Source organism: Hemibagrus wyckioides, linkage group LG25 (genome assembly GCF_019097595.1).
Source record: "Hemibagrus wyckioides isolate EC202008001 linkage group LG25, SWU_Hwy_1.0, whole genome shotgun sequence".
Taxonomy (NCBI): domain Eukaryota; kingdom Metazoa; phylum Chordata; class Actinopteri; order Siluriformes; family Bagridae; genus Hemibagrus; species Hemibagrus wyckioides.
Genome location: NC_080734.1, coordinates 10,026,846 through 10,042,998, shown reverse-complemented (window position 1 = coordinate 10,042,998; position 16,153 = coordinate 10,026,846). Strand labels below are relative to the sequence as shown.

The 16,153-nt window shown below is 39.0% G+C and overlaps 1 protein-coding gene across 1 annotated transcript in view; it reads left to right on the top strand.

Annotated features, from left to right (window-relative positions):
- mdga2a (MAM domain containing glycosylphosphatidylinositol anchor 2a) overlaps positions 1 to 16,153 on the top strand; it is a 189,768-nt gene that overhangs the window by 17,514 nt on the left and 156,101 nt on the right. The window lies entirely within an intron of this gene.

The window sequence follows — 16,153 nt, the reverse complement described above, 5'->3', positions numbered from 1 at the left end:
CATCCATCCATCCATCCATCCAGGGGCGGACTTAACCAATAAGCGAGGTAAGCAGCCGCTTGGGGCCCCGACCAATTAGGGGGCTCCGACCAATTTCAAGAAACATATATAAATCATATAGTACTTATTAGTTTTCTATCATATATTATATGGTCTGTCTATAACCATATTGATTTTAACGTTATTATTACATCTTTTCAAATGTGGGCCCCCCCCCATGATTCATGAATAGTGGAACGTCCCTATCGTACTGCACATGTCTATCTATCTATCTATCTATCTATCTATCTATCTATCTATCTATCTATCTATCTATTGTAATTCTATACATGGTATCGTTATTGTGAGTATTCTGGTATTGTCACATAAAAACTGAACAAATGCACAAACATTTTAAATGAACACTTTGCATTCATGGCAGAAAGTGACAGCTCATCATAGTGACTTTAAGCTACAAAAAAAAAGCTGAGAGTTAGAGATTTGTAAAGCCTGCGTCCCGAGTCACTCTTTCATACACCTGTACTGCAGCTAAGCGAGAAAGCACTGTGTAAGCGGACAGAAAGTTCTTTTTAGCATCAGCCGAGTAGCGGATTGCTGCAGAGAGGACAGCACACGTGCAGTGTGCAGTTTCACTCCTGCTGAGAGTATGCTAGACTGACAGCTCAGCTACACTGAATAATACATTGTACAAATTTAATGCTCATAACTATTTTTTTATTTTAGTTTATTTTTTAGATGATTTGATTAGAAAAGAGTAGAATTCATAATGGAATGATTTTACAAGTAGCTGTTAGATGGAAACTTATGATATGACAAATGCTAAAAACAGAAGGTTTATGCCATTCTGGCATCATGATATAAAAATCTTAGAAGCAGAAAGCTTCTCTGATGGCCAGAGAAGACAATGAAAGGGCATATGAGACTCAGTTTACTTACTTTGTCTGACATGCTGTGCCACATCATCACAATTATACCACCATTATGAAATAACATATCTGAAGTAGGGCTAGCTACATCTGCTAAGAAGAGGTCATCCATCCAGTCATCCATCCAGTCATCCATCCATCCATCCATTCATCCATTCATCCATCCATTCAATCAATCAACCAACCAACCAACCAACCATCCATCCATCCATCCATCCATCCATCAATCTGTCCATCCGTCCATCCATTTAGCAAAAATCTACATAACTTGTATTAGGTGTTATGTTATGTGAACTGGCATGGCAGTCTTAAAAGCCGATATCTGTTGGATTAAACCTTTGTACATGTTTAAATAGGTTAGTTAGTCATCATCAGGATACTTTTGACTAAAAATCATTCTCAAGTAAATGTAATGTTATGTCAACAAATGTACTGTGGAAGTACACAATCAGGCATAACATTATGAGCACTGAGAGGTGAAGTGAATAACACTGATTATCTCCTCATCATGGCACCTGTTAGTAGGTGGGATATATTAGGCAGTAAGTGAACATTTTGTCCTCAAAGCAGGAAAAATGGACAAGCGTAAGGATTTGTGGGAGTTTGACAAGGGCCAAATTGTGATGGTGACTGGATCAGAGCATCTCCAAAACTGCAGCTCTTGTGGGGTGTTCCCAGTCTGCAGTGGTCAGTAGCTATCAAAAGTGGTCCAAGGAAGGAACAGTGGTGAACTGGCGACAGGGTCATGGGTGGCCAAGGCTCATTGATGTACGTGGGGAGTGAAGGCTGGTCCGTGTGATCAGATCCAACAGACGAGCTACTGTTGCTCAAATTGCTGAAGAAGTTAATGCTGGTTCTGATAGAAAAGTGTTAGAATATACAGTGCATGACGGGTCAGGGCTGTTTTGGCAGCAAAATGCAGACCAACACAGTATTAGGCAGGTGGTCATAATTTTATGCCTGGTCGGTGTATGTTAACTCTAAAAACACCTCAAGTAATAGTTTAAAAATATTCAGAGTCATTTTCTTAAACACTAGCTAACCAAGAATAAACCAGAATCATTCATGTGATCCTTCTAATTCATGGCAGGCTGAATTCCTGAATGCTTTTCATTCGAAAACTCGCCGAGAGAACATCAGACACGTCATGAGCACTCTATTGCACTTTGACATTGGAAAGCTCTTGCAGGTGAAGTCACTGATGTTAATGATTAATGTCACTGATTGTTGCATCCTTCACATCTCCTCGGCGATGTCACCTCCATGATTAGCAGTTAATATTTGTTGTCTATGCAAAGTAAAAAAAACAAAACAAAAACAATGATCAAACAAATATAATGAGGTCACACTTGAAGGAAAACTAGTAGAGCATTGTTAAAGCGCTTAAAATGTACGCAAATAAAAATAAAAGTCAACCCATTTTAAACTACTTAATTAAGCACACTTTAAAATACCTAATTAAAATAATGAGAATAATTAATATTTATGTTACACCCCTGGTCATCATCAAGGGTATATAAAGCTTTCACATAGCCTAATGAAATGTTGATGCCACTAATGAAATATTAATCCCATTAATATAATACAGTACTGGGTAACCCAGGTAATTTCAGAGTAATCCAGTTGCAGGTAATCTTTCCTTGCGATGTCATCATTTATTTTGGCATTTTTATATGAAAGTAAGACACAGAGAAAAATAGACCGGTGCGGTCATGGGATTGGCAGCACGTTTTGCTGTGAGTAGAGGCCTGCATGTCATCATGGAGATCAGAGAGCTGCTGAAGGTTGCCCTCAGCCAATCTCTCTCCTCTTCTCCTGCTCGAGCAGGCAGGCACAGTGAGAGGCAGCAGCTGACACACAGAGTCTTGATTTCCTCCTCTTATTGCCTTCTCACCACAAAGCAAAGGCTGAGCTCTTGACTCTGCTCCTGTAAAGATCCCCGAGGCTCAGCACTTCAGCTCCACCATGCTGCTTTACACTTCTCTCAGCAAAGCCTGGCGGAGCATCTTTTCTTCTACAAGACAGCTTCCAAATCCTGCTTCAAATTCATAACGGCAGATACCTGAAAATACGCCAATCCACCTTTCCTCTATTGATGTTTTTATTATATTATATTAGCAGTGCTCACAGTTAACCATTTATTTCACAAACTTAACTCATGGTAATAATATCAATATTATTATATCTAATGCATAATTAATATTATCATAGGTTCAAATTTTATTCTGCTGTATCCTTTATGCATGGAATTGATTCAAAATTGAATGAATTGGATTATTTCTCATACTGTTACAAGCATGACGGGAAAACAATTAAACATCAGTACTACTAATGCCATTCTAAAGGAGCTGCTTGACTGTATGCTGTATGAATATGTTCTTAGGGTAACTTTAAAATTCACTACAGCACATAAGTATTATAACTTAATTTAGTTTGAGGCTGTGTGGTTATTAATGTTGTCTTGCCACATTAAAATCTATGGTCACGAGCCACTGCTCAGCTAAACATAGCGTTACATTTATTTGCGGTTAAAAGTATCTGATAAATTAGTGTGGAAAATAAGAACACATTCAGGGTTGTAATTGGAATGAGAGGCATCAAAGCACTAATACCTGCAAAATCCCCTGGCTCCTCTTTAACGACATATTTCTGGTAAATATTTTCGAGAATCAGTCTCGAAAGCATGCTTATATATGCCTCAGTAACATACTTATTAGAAAGGATGCTGCATCTTTACCAACAAACTTTCCTTGCCATTTTCTTCTCTCTCTCTCTCTCTCTCTCTCTCTTTTTGATGCTGTTGTAATAATTAGATGTGTGTGCTGTCCCAAAATCCCCTGTAGCCCTAGGCAAACTCTGATTTTAATCCCCATCTGTCTCCGTGGAGAGAACAGACTAACAGAGAGACACCTTATTTTAACTCACAAATATGAAAATGCTCCTGCTGGTGAATGGATTGTACCTGAAAGTGCTTGCCATTACTGCTGAAAGAACACAGAATATTTTACGGCAGCACAGGTAGGGAATAGCAGTAATAAAAAAAAAAAAAGAAATAAAAAAAAAAATAGAAGAGAAAGGGGCTAGAAATGAAGAATAGCTTCAGCGGGCCTTCCTCCAAAATAATCAAAAGTCTTTACTGCCATCCTTGTTTGAAATGACTGCAGCTCCACTATATTAAAGTTGTACAGCAGTGGTACTTTTCTATATACATATGCATATTTATCTTTTAAAGTACAGTGTGACTTTTAGGTCCTTTTTTTTTGTAATACTGGAGAATAAAAGTAAGAAATCAGAATTTCATTTCATTCAGGACCTGGTGTGCAACCAGGCTTAACCCTTGGCTCTTACATTTGCCAGCATTCTGCATGTGTAAATGGGAAGCTCTGTGTTGCACTGTGCACTAGTGGGCTTTAATCCTTAATTCTCTGTACCAGTGATGTGCACACTTCACTGCGCTTTCCCCCTCTTTAATACGAATTACTTTAATTATGAATGACAAACAAGCATAAGAAAAAGGTTGGAAACATCTGAGCTTGTCTCATTGGGTATGCATGAGAGTGTTGTCTCTTTCTGTGCCTATGTGTGCATTCGTGAGAGTGTTTGTGCTGTGTGTGTGTGTGTTGTTCAGAAGGTGGGGGCAAGCTTTGATCAGAACTTGGCATGATTACTGTTTGCTTTTTATAGCTTTGTGCTCCAGAAAGACCCCCCATCCACCTCTAGTCATAGCCTAGGAAAGTGTTTCTCCCTATGCTCACTGTTAGTCTGTCTCAGCCTTATTCTTCCCAGCATGCAGTGAGAGAGAATGAAAGAGACAGAACCATGGGCTCTCTGCCACAGCTGGTGGACGGCCATCCAGTGAACACTTTTTCAGCAGGAGTTTTGTTTGCTTCCTACTTTCACCCTCTACCTTTTCTTGTTCCGTGCGTCTCTCTTTTAGATTACGCAACATAGAGGAAATGTGGCATAGCCTCGTTTTTTTAGTGGGATTAGTCACTTACAAGGTCGTACGGTGGGTGGTATTGAAGGCTTTCTGATTTCTGAATTAACCTGAGACGGCAGCTTGGATTTATACTGTCACATGTCTCACACAAACATAAGTCTGTGGGTGAGAAAGCGGTGGGATTCTCGACACCACTCCTATCCTCTGCTGCTCTGCGTCTGTTCGTTTCCTAGGTCTGGGGTTAACACACAGAGTGTACCTCATGTAAAATGAACACGTTTCCTGTAGCTGGTCTAACACTCATTAAGAGCAAATGAGCCACAGAATACTAGACAGTACAGTGGACCGAAGTCCAACAAACTTAACATAGCTGATAGTCAGCTTTTAGTCCTCTGTGTTGTGACTCACTCTGGCTCAAACCAGCCGTTACGTTTCCTGCCAGAGCTCCTTAGGTTATAACTCTGTGGTGTTAGCAGATCTATGGCTGTTCCTTGGAGGACAGACCAAGCAATAAAATTACTTAAGTCTTATAGTGCAGTGAAAAAAAAAAGGTTTTTAACCTTCACTGCACTCCAAGGACTCATTACTTCCAGAGAGTATCAGAGATTTCCATACAACATGCACTCTGCAGTTTATGAACCTTTTAAAATTGTACTGTATCAACATCATTAAGAGAACCCAAGGTGATTGTGATAAATGTTTCCGGATTGAATTCGCAAGTGTCATCACAGGCATTCTGGACTTTTAAAAAAATGTTTATCTTTCACTTTTAAGAGTGTATAGAGAGGAGTTAATATCAAAGCTTTGATTGATATTGTACTGTATATCAGTATTCAGACCTCAGTATTAACAGCAACACTGCTCAGATTGCAATTTAATGAAATATTACAGATAAAACAATATAGTATTGAAGATGATAGATTTAGGTGATGCGCTATGAAAACCACAGTCCCTGGTTCGGTCCTGAGCTCAGGTTACTGTTTATACAGGGTGGGGCATAAAGATCTCCCACATTTGGAGTGGGCACCGTATGGGCTGTAGTGGCAGTAGAGAGGCGGGTCACGCAGCACGACGTTCGCTTGCAGTGTTGAGGGAAATGTTTCCTGGGCATTTGATCTCTTTAAGGGGAGACGTGGGGTGGCTGGCAAGGTCACCAGATTTAAGCCCTTGTGACTTTTTCCTTTGGGGATACCTAAAGGAAAAGGTTTTACGATATCGTCCTTGAAATCTTGAGGATTTGAAGGAAAGGATCCAAGAGGAAATCGACGCAATACCACCTGAGATGACACAGAGAGTCATGGAGAACTTCCGGGAACGACTCCATCAATGTATTGCCAACAACGGCCACCATTTGTCTGATATAATTTTTAAAACCCATTAAAACAAAACTGTTTTTTGTGTACTTTTCAAAAATATAATCACTTTTTTTCTAGATAGTTGTGTTCTTTTTTATATTCATTCAAAATCTTTATGCCCCACCCTGTATGTTTCATTATTTCACATGCTTTACATGTCTGTATATATTTCCCAACTCCAACATCATGTTAGTGGGTAAACTGGTTATCCATATGTGTGAATGAGTATATGAATGTGTGTTCATTGTGCCCTGCGATGTTCTGGTGTCCAGTCCAGGGTGTAATCCCACCTCATGCACATGTTCCCAGGATAGGCTCAGGACCTACACAACCATGGTAAAGTAGTAACTAAAGATGAAGGAATAAATTGCCTACATAAACCCTTGGACCATGAATTTGCTCAGAGGAGGTAGCGAATTGATCAGAATTGATTTTGTAACGCAAAATCAAGCAAACTGTACAAAAGTATTTCAACATTACCTCAGATTTTCCACAGATTTGAACCAAGACACGTTGTGTGACGTCATCACAGCTCACATTCAACCAAAGCCATCCTTAAATCACAAGCATCATAGACAGAAATCACGTATGTGCCTTCACTTGTAGGTGAAGAATCATTTCTTTTGACTCAAGGAGATAAAGTAACCACTGACCCGAATGCATCAGCACAACTTGTGTGTATCCAGTAGCCCTGCACTTTCTGCTAAGCATACCTAAACCATTTCCTGCTCTTTTATAAATGATTGTGAAAAAAATTGATTCAAACTGATAAGATTATGAGATTGATTCTTTCTTGGAGAGCCGTTGGCCTTTTTTTCTTTTTTTCTTTTTTTTTTTTACAAACAAATAATCTGTGGCTCTTTGTTTTAGGAACCTGTTAATAATACAGTATATTTATCATCTTAAATGACACTTTCATGTATTTTCAGATATTTTTCAAAGGTGTTTTCTGAATTAAGTGAAGCTGACATGTCATGCCTTTCTATTACTTACCATTATAACCACATAATAATAGTTCTAGCCATCCTGAGCACCTAGTACAACTCAGATGCTCAAGACTCACAATTTGTAAACCATGACATTTTTGCATTATGCTACGACTATAAATTAAACGTAAACACGTAACCATTTTGACCTAGAGACATATTGAAAAAGTACAAAAAAGTCTTATCTTTCTAGTCATATACATTATATATATGATAATGTAATGCATACAGTGCATGGCCAGAAGTCTGTGGTCACCTGACCATCACACCCATATGTGGTTCTTCCCCAAGCTGTTACAACAAAGTTTAAAGCAGCAAGATTGGATGGAATTTTGTATACTGCAGCATCACAATTTCCATTCACTGGAACTAGTGGGCTCAAACCTGTACTGTGCATAACAATGCTCCTGTGCACGTCCTTGAAGATGGTTTGTCATCATTAGATCGGAAGAACTCGAGTGTCCTGCACAGAGCCTTGACCTCAAACCCGCTGAACACCTTTAGGGATGAACTGAAATGCAGACTGCCCCCAAGCATCACCCATCATCAGTGTCTGACCTCACTAAATGCTCTTGTGGCTGAATGAGCAAATCCGCACAGCCTTGTTCCAAAATCTTGTGCCTTCTCAGAAGAGTGGCAGCTATTATCACAGTAATGTGGGACTAAATCTGGAATGGGATGTTCAGAAACCACGAGTCTGATGGTCAGGTGTCTTTTGGCATCTAAACTGTATATTTACAGGCATTACACCTTTATTTTTGAGAAACGAGCTAGAAAGCTTGCAATTAAAAACATATAAGTCAATATTAGCACTCTTTTCCAGATAGCCTTTATTTCACATGTAAATCACTGTTATTGATGTGAAAACATCAAACTTTACAGCAGATCACATTGTATGTTTCACACACAGTTGCTCATACCTGGTTTTATTGCTGCAATTTATAACAACATATGATGGGGGTAAGGGGTGTGTGTGTGTGGGAGAGAGAGAGAGAGAGAGAGAGAGAGAGAGAGAATCATGAGGCATAGCCTTAACATGAGATCACCTCATCAACTTCTTGTAGCTGGATTAATTTGAAAGTGAGTGTCTGTAGCTGGCCAGGCTAATGAGGAATCTGACTTCTTCTCTGAGCTCTGTGGTGTTGCCATGTGCAACCTGGCTGTCCGCAAAACAGGTGCTCTTCAAAAATGGATGCATTTTCAGTCTCATGGCACACAGCAGCCTGCTTAATTGGAGTGGCACTGTGAGAAAGCAACAAGGCCCACTATTACATATTAGATAACAACCAAAATGAAAAAGAATCCACTTTGTTGTTATGTTTGTATATGTATAATAGAGCTACAGTACAGTGAGGGATGTAAGTGTTAGGACACTTTAGCTTTTATTATATAATATACTTCCAGTGTGTATATCCACTTAAAATTTACAGACTTAACGCCTTTTCCTTTTAACTTTCTATATAAAAATATAATCCAAAAAATGTGCATTCTCAAGCATAAACAAAGAATCTTTAATACTTTGTTCTAAAGCCGCTGTTGGCAGTTACAGGCTAGAGATGTCTACAGTAAGTAATTAGGTTTTTGGAACCATTATGGTTCAGTTTTATCCTCTTGCCCAATTTTCTCTTCCACAAAGTTATGAAGGTCCCTCTGATGGACTCGTAATTTCGAAATCATCCATAAATCTTCAATAGGATTTAAGTCAGGGAATTGGCTAGGCCATGCAAGGCTTTCCTTAGTTATTTTGGCTACAGGTTTAGGGTCATTGTCTTGTTAGAACCTCAATATTCTTCCCAGATTAATTATTTTTTTGGCTGATGATATTGAATTCTCCTTTGTCCTCAGACATCACTCCATCCATATTTCCTTTGATGATGTCCTAGTACCTTTTGCAGCCCCATATCATGATACTCCCACCTCCATACTTCACTGTGTATGGTGTTGTTAGGATCATACATGCAAGTCTTCTTTATCTAAATGTGAGTTGAATATTTGCCAAAGAGTTCTATTTCTCTTTTATATTATTTTGGACTGGAGATAATTTCAGAGCAGTTTGTTGCACTATGTAACTGTTAATCCTACTGCTTTCAGCTCATCCTGCAACTTTTCCATTGACTCCTGGCTCCTTTCTTACCTCTGTGAGCATTTCTTGCATGGGATCATCAGTTGTGGTTCCCTGAACAGTCCACCTGCTTATTATGCAGTTGACCAGTATGTTAAAGGTGTTAGCTACCTCTCTGCCATATTTTCTGCTCAATAATGTTGTTCCTGACAAATCTATCCATGATTGCAATTGCAACATCATTTATAATGTCTTATATAATGGTTTCATTTGCATGAGGACATTTTTTGCAGCATTTCTGTATAGAACTTGACACTCACTCACACACAGAGTATATATAATGTATATATGTTATGCTTATAAAAGATTTATAAGATTTATATGTTTATGCTTATGAATATGAATAGATATATGGATATATAAGTGGGTGCATATTAAATGACAAACCCACTACTAAAGATACTTATTTCCTCTTATTGAAACAGATATTTGGGTTAAGGGTACCCAGTGACAAGGAATTGGTAATTTAATACATTTTTTCCTCCTGAAAGTATAATACTAAAACACCAGTGTCTGAATTTAACATCCACACAGTTGCTTGTGCACTACCATGCCTTTCAGAGGCACTCTGTATTTAGTATTGGCAGACACTGCAGCAGAGGGAGCCCCAGCAGAGAGAAGATTAAATTATCTTCCCCGGTAGGAGTACTGGTGTCTTCATTGGACTGAGGCTATTGTTAATATGCAGTGACACATGCATACTTCTGAAATGATCCTAGATGTCTTGTCATGGATCATAAAATTCCCCAAGGTGCCTTTTTGCACATCACATATTGAGAACAGTTCCTGCACCTCTGTTATAAATCACAGCCTTTCCATTATTAGAAAAAAAAACTGTCCTTATTATATTGGCCAAGACAAAATTATACTGATATTGAGCAACTTCACGATCTGGCTGGTGGTATCACTCTCTTTTGAGTTTGGGAGAGCAAATGGACTGATTTTCTGGTTCGTGTGGTCTGTAAATAGGTGTGTGATTCCTCTGGGACATGGTGAAGAAAGCAGAGATGATTGATTCACAGTCCACCCGGTCGGTACATTTCCCACATTTGTTACTAAAATGTGTCTGTCAGCTAATGACCCTCTTTAGAATTAATTTTCTACTTCCTTTGTAAATGACCGCAAAATGAGATAACAGCAGAGTGAAATCTCTTTTCATCTCTGTTTTGTTTTTTCCGGCAAGTATTGAAAGTGCTTCGGTACTGAAAGACTGACAAACAATTATTATTATTATTATTATTATTATTATTATTATTATTGTGCAGACTGCACAGCTTAGGGCACGGTTTGAGTAGAACAGCAGCCAATGAACAATAACCATCTTCTTTTGATTTAATACACTGTGTAGGAAAACACCAGCTCTCAAGCCATTTGAGCATGTGTGGGATGTGCTGGATAAACATCACACCTTCAGAGGTCTTGTGGAGCCTTAAAGGGTTAAAGCAGTTTTGGTGGCACGAAGGAGACCTACACAACCCTCTTACTTAACCGACTTAACCCTAAACTTCTCCGTAAATTAGATAAATGTTATTCGCTCTGGATAAGGGTGTCTGCCAAATGCCCTAAACGTAAATGTACACAATTTTAGGCAGGTGGTTTTAATATTATGGCTGATTAGTATACACACTTGCCTAATATTGTGTAGCTCCCCCTTTAGCTGCCAAAGCAGCTCTGACCTGGTTAGAGTGTGAGGTGGGGCTTCCATGGATCAGCCTTTTTTGGCTAGCACATCACATAGATGCATTATCAGGTTGAGATCTATCTATCTATCTATCTATCTATCTATCTATCTATCTATCTATCTATCTATCTATCTATCTATCTATCTATCCATCCATCCATCCATCCATCCATCCATCCATCCATCCATCTATCTGCAGTTGGTTGTGGTTGTGAACTCCTATCTTCTCTGCCTGATCAAAACAGTGTGGGTGTGTCAATCCACATCAGGATTGTCAGTGGCATCTGTTTCCATGGCAACACAATGACAGTGGTGGAAAAGAGAAACATTTCTGTTTTTGTGCTTACACAAGTTATAAGCCACATTGTTGCAAGGTCGTATTTTGTTCATATGTCTAGAGGCGTGTTGCTCTCAGCAAGTAACATAAATAAGGTAAAATCATGGTTTTTGCTCAAACAGATCGACTTATTTCTTAGGAAAAAATAAATAAAAACCCCTGCACTGATTACCATAGCACCATAGTGCTGCAACACTGTAGAAGCTGCACAGTTCTGCTTCTGGTTTAAATTGCTACTGAGCTACATTAATTGAATTAAATGTATTGCAGTTGGACGTGGACCTAACCATATTTGTATGACTAATGCCTTGGTTTTCCTCCAAGGTGCCAGAATTAATTGAGACTTGTAATGCTTGCATTTGCACAGGCACAATTATTATTAAACTTTTTGCCACTTGACTGCATTCCTTAGGCATCTGTAATTATTTTTAATTATTACTTTTAGTGTTACCAAATGGAGATGGGGACACAATAGCAATGATATGAACAACAGTTTATTTGATTTGTTTTGTGTCCTAAATATCATTTTGACCGCCTAAGTGCATGTTCCTCTGTAATTGTGCACAATAAAATACCCCATAGGGTGCACAGAATTGCATAGTTGCTATTATGAATTATTGAATAATATTAATTCAGAATATATTACTCTTTATCTTGTACCCTATTGCTTAGGTATGCTTGACAGAGATGTAGTGGCTTTTGTTACTTTAGCAGGCAATTATCTAGCAACCTTGATCCAAGCACTATGCAGTGTTCAAAAATTAAAGTAATGGGAACACTGTAGAGTAGGTTTGAGTAAAATGCCTAAAATCATATCATTATAGCATTGATTAGCAGACTCTGTCCAACACATGCATAGCTCATTAAAAAAATGAATCGGTGTCAAGCTTGGCTGTAGGGGTTAAATATATCTAAGTGAGGCAATGGTTGTTTACTCAGTAATTGAAATTTCAGCTTTCCCTCCCTCAGCTAATTAAATGAGCTGTCATCCATGATTGATTTTCACATTTTCACATTTCAAGGATGCCTGCCTTTTTGGTGTATCATTAGCAGCCTCATATTGACTTGGCTATGTGGTGTTTAAATCCGAGGAGCGCAAATTCCATGTGTTATCACACAGTGATAGCGCGTGACAGGGCACAGTAGCTCATGTGTCATTGTTCTTGTATGATTTCAGCAATAGTGCTATTGAGACTCTCCTGCTGATTCATTACTTTGAGGCATTCAGGCATTCTCTGAATGTAGCAGATCCTTGAATGATCAATGTAGGAAATTTTGCCACATTTATTATGGTGGCTTTCATAGACAAGACGTCTGTATTCTGGGAAGCTGGAACAGAGCTCCATAGAGAGTTTCCAGACATTAGTTCCTTTTTCTTGGTGCTTACAGCAAATCACTTGCACTGGTGTAGCTCAGCAGTTAAGGTACTGTGCTAGTGATTGGGATGTTGAGTTCAAATCCCAGGACTACCAAAGAGCCACTTTTGTGCCACTGAGCAAGGCACTTAACCCTCGGTCTATAGAGGATCACTTCCTGAGCTGCACTGAGGTTTGGAGGAATTTCAGTGGCCCTAAGAATGCTCTTATTTTCAATTCATGGCCTTGCATTAATGAAGATTACTAATTAGACCGCAAATTTGTTTTTTCTTTCTGCTGCAGTTTAATAGAAGTGGTCTAGAATAGTCTTTTATGAATTGTAGAGTACCACCATCTTCCATATTTTGGCATTTCTATTTTAGCTCACCCAGTTCAACCTAGTTCAGGACTGTTAATTAGCTGTTTTGAAAGAGGTCTGTTTGGAGCATGTGCAGAGCGGTGGTCCTTCAGGAACAGGGTCAAGAAACACTAAAGTGCTAATTTGGTTTAAATTTGATGTCAAAAACTGTGAGTCATTTCAATAAAAATGATTGCAGCAGCATACATATTTTGTCTGACAGTCTCTTTATCTCATAACTGCCATCCATCACTTTATTTTCACTTATTAATCAAGTGATCATTTTTCGGTGTAAGTGCAGAGCTCAGCTGCATGCTGAAGATCAGCGGTGCTGCTGTGCAACCTGTTCAGGCCTAGGCTGCTGGCTATTATTGAGCTAGCTCCTGCTGTGTGTCCTGGTTAAAAAGGACTCATTGAAAAACACGCTGCAGCACTGATGGAATCTGCAAACAAAGAGCTTCTCAGTAGCCCACTTAATCACTCAGCTTCTCTGCTGTGGATTTGCTCAGCTCCTTTGGCCTTCACATTTAAATGCCATCAATGCATCGGTGCAATCAATGCTAAAGAATGATTTTTTTCTATATCATATGATTATACAATCAAATATTTTTTCCACTGGAGTTTTGTAATGTTTACCCAAAGGCTACCCAGGCAGAGACTATATGTAAATGTAATTTTATATTTAAAACCTTAAATTTAGAAACTGTTCTTTTCCAATGAGGCTTTCAGGAATTTTTAGTAGTCTTCAACAGAAACATATTTTTAAGCTAGTACAAATAGACAAAGGTCAGCTTCCAAAGGTCAGTACCTTTCAGTACAATGAGTTGGTACAGCAACAGTGTTCAGGGTTATTGTATCTCTGCTCATGCTTTTATTGTGTTATGTTCATTTTCATTATATATGCTATAGACGTCTATGGACTGACATGAAAGTGCAACTGTGTCATTCAAAATAGATCAAATGATCTTTTAGCGCTAGGCTTTGATGTTGGGCTTAATTTTGGACGTGCTGACCCTCTCAAATACTGAGACATAGCAAGGCTGGGTGAAGTCCTACATAAAATGAATTCAGGTAATTATTAACGGAAGAGTGTGTATCAGTGTTATATATGTAAATACCAGCACAGCTTGAAAGCTAGTTTGGTGTAATCTTTGACTCATTGTAGCAACAGGTTACCGTGATGGCTCCTGCTAATGTGGAGAATTGGGTCAACATTCACTTCTGCACTACAGCATTTTGTTAGAAACCTTTTACAGTTAAGGCTAGTGAATATTCAGATGTGCTGTATTCTGTTCGGCATTATCTATAACATAATTTCACACTGTAGTACAACAATAAATCGCAGATAAACCCAGGAAGTGTTGCATCAGCTCCTACCTTGCAGTTTTGCTTGATTAGTTGTTACTGACGGACCTAAAAAAGCTTACACGTACACAACTCTAAGGCTCAAGAGATGCCTTGGCACAACATGCATTCACATTATTTGCATTCATGTCTACTGGGGATTGTGTGTCCATTTTGCTTGTGTCAGTGCTAATTAAGGCCTGTAATAGGAAGAAAGAGGAATCCCAAAGGTACGGACCTTATAGAAGTTAGAAGAGCAACTCCCTCTCTGAACTCTTTCCATCTGCACTAACAACAACCCTAAACTCTAAAGATCTTGTCACTTTCTTTAAAGAGAATGTTAGCAATATTTCGTCTGCCTTCACTCTCCCACAAGCCATATTCCTGCTTTCAGCTTCTTAATATATTTCTGTTTACTTGCTATTGCTACTAGTACACAGTAATCCCATCTAATATCTGCAGGACCTCATGCCATTAACAATGCTTGAGGTCTCCCATAACCGCTTCCTCTTCATTACATGCATCATAAATGGTTCCATAAAATCAGCCAGTGTACTAAACAACTCCAACACTGTCAGGGTGTTACATATTGTCAGAACACTCAGACCAAACCTCTCTGGCATCAGCAGATACCCAGCGCTCTCTCTTTCATATCTATTGAGCAACAATCAGTTGTCTCTCTCCAGACTGATCTGGCTTCAATCTGACATTGTTTAGACCTTTAAATCAGCCAGCCTGTCCCTCAAGGCCTAGTACTTGCTCCTCTAATCATTTCTTTCTATACCTGCTCTCTCGGTGATGTGATACATGGATTTTCCTACCATATTTATGCTGATGACAGCTAACTCATTATTTCCTTCCCACCCGGAGATTCCCATCAACTTGTATCTTGACATGTCTGGCAGGCATCTCATCATGGAGGTTATTCTCTAAAGCTAAATCACCGAGTTAACAACTGCTAAAAACTGAGCTGCCATATTTTGGCAGCTGGAATGCCATGTAAGGGAGTGCATGCCCATGCCTTGATCATGTCAATTCCTTGATCACTCTGTCCAGAAATGGATAAAATGCTGGATGGTCTAGTTATTTTTCTTGGTACACAGTGCAAACCTTGACCTTCCATCCATCAAGAGACAAGACAGACAAGCTTATTTTCTGTGCTGCTGCACAGATGGTGGAATAAACCTCCCTTGGTTGTCTGAATAGTGGCGTCCTTGCTGTCGTCAAATGCAGACTGAAGATTAAGTGCGCACTTGACATAAGAAGGAAGTATCTTTTTTTGCTCTCTTTTAGAATCAGGCCGATCTGCACTGACATTAGCATGCTTTTCAGTAGCATGTTTTTCAATATTTTCAACATTCACTAGAGTACTTCTGTAAGCAATACTCAGGAAAAGCTTTTCCCAAATAGTGCAAATACAAATACAATTGTAACTAAGCACAGAAGAATTATTGGATGATTGTATGATTTTGTACAAAATATGTTCTGCTTATTTAATCATTTTCAGTTACGGCTTTATACCGCTATGCGTCATGTTAGATTTCATGAATCCTGTGTTAATGCATCCTGAAGACAGCAGTCCATCACACAGTACCATGCACACACAAATTCACGCTCTCATTCACACCTGTAGGGAAATTTGAGTAGCCAATCCACCTACTGCGATGTGTATGGAAGGAAACCAGAGGACTTTGAGGAATCCATATGGACATGGAGAACAGAAGCAGGCTAAGACTCTAACCTGAGCTC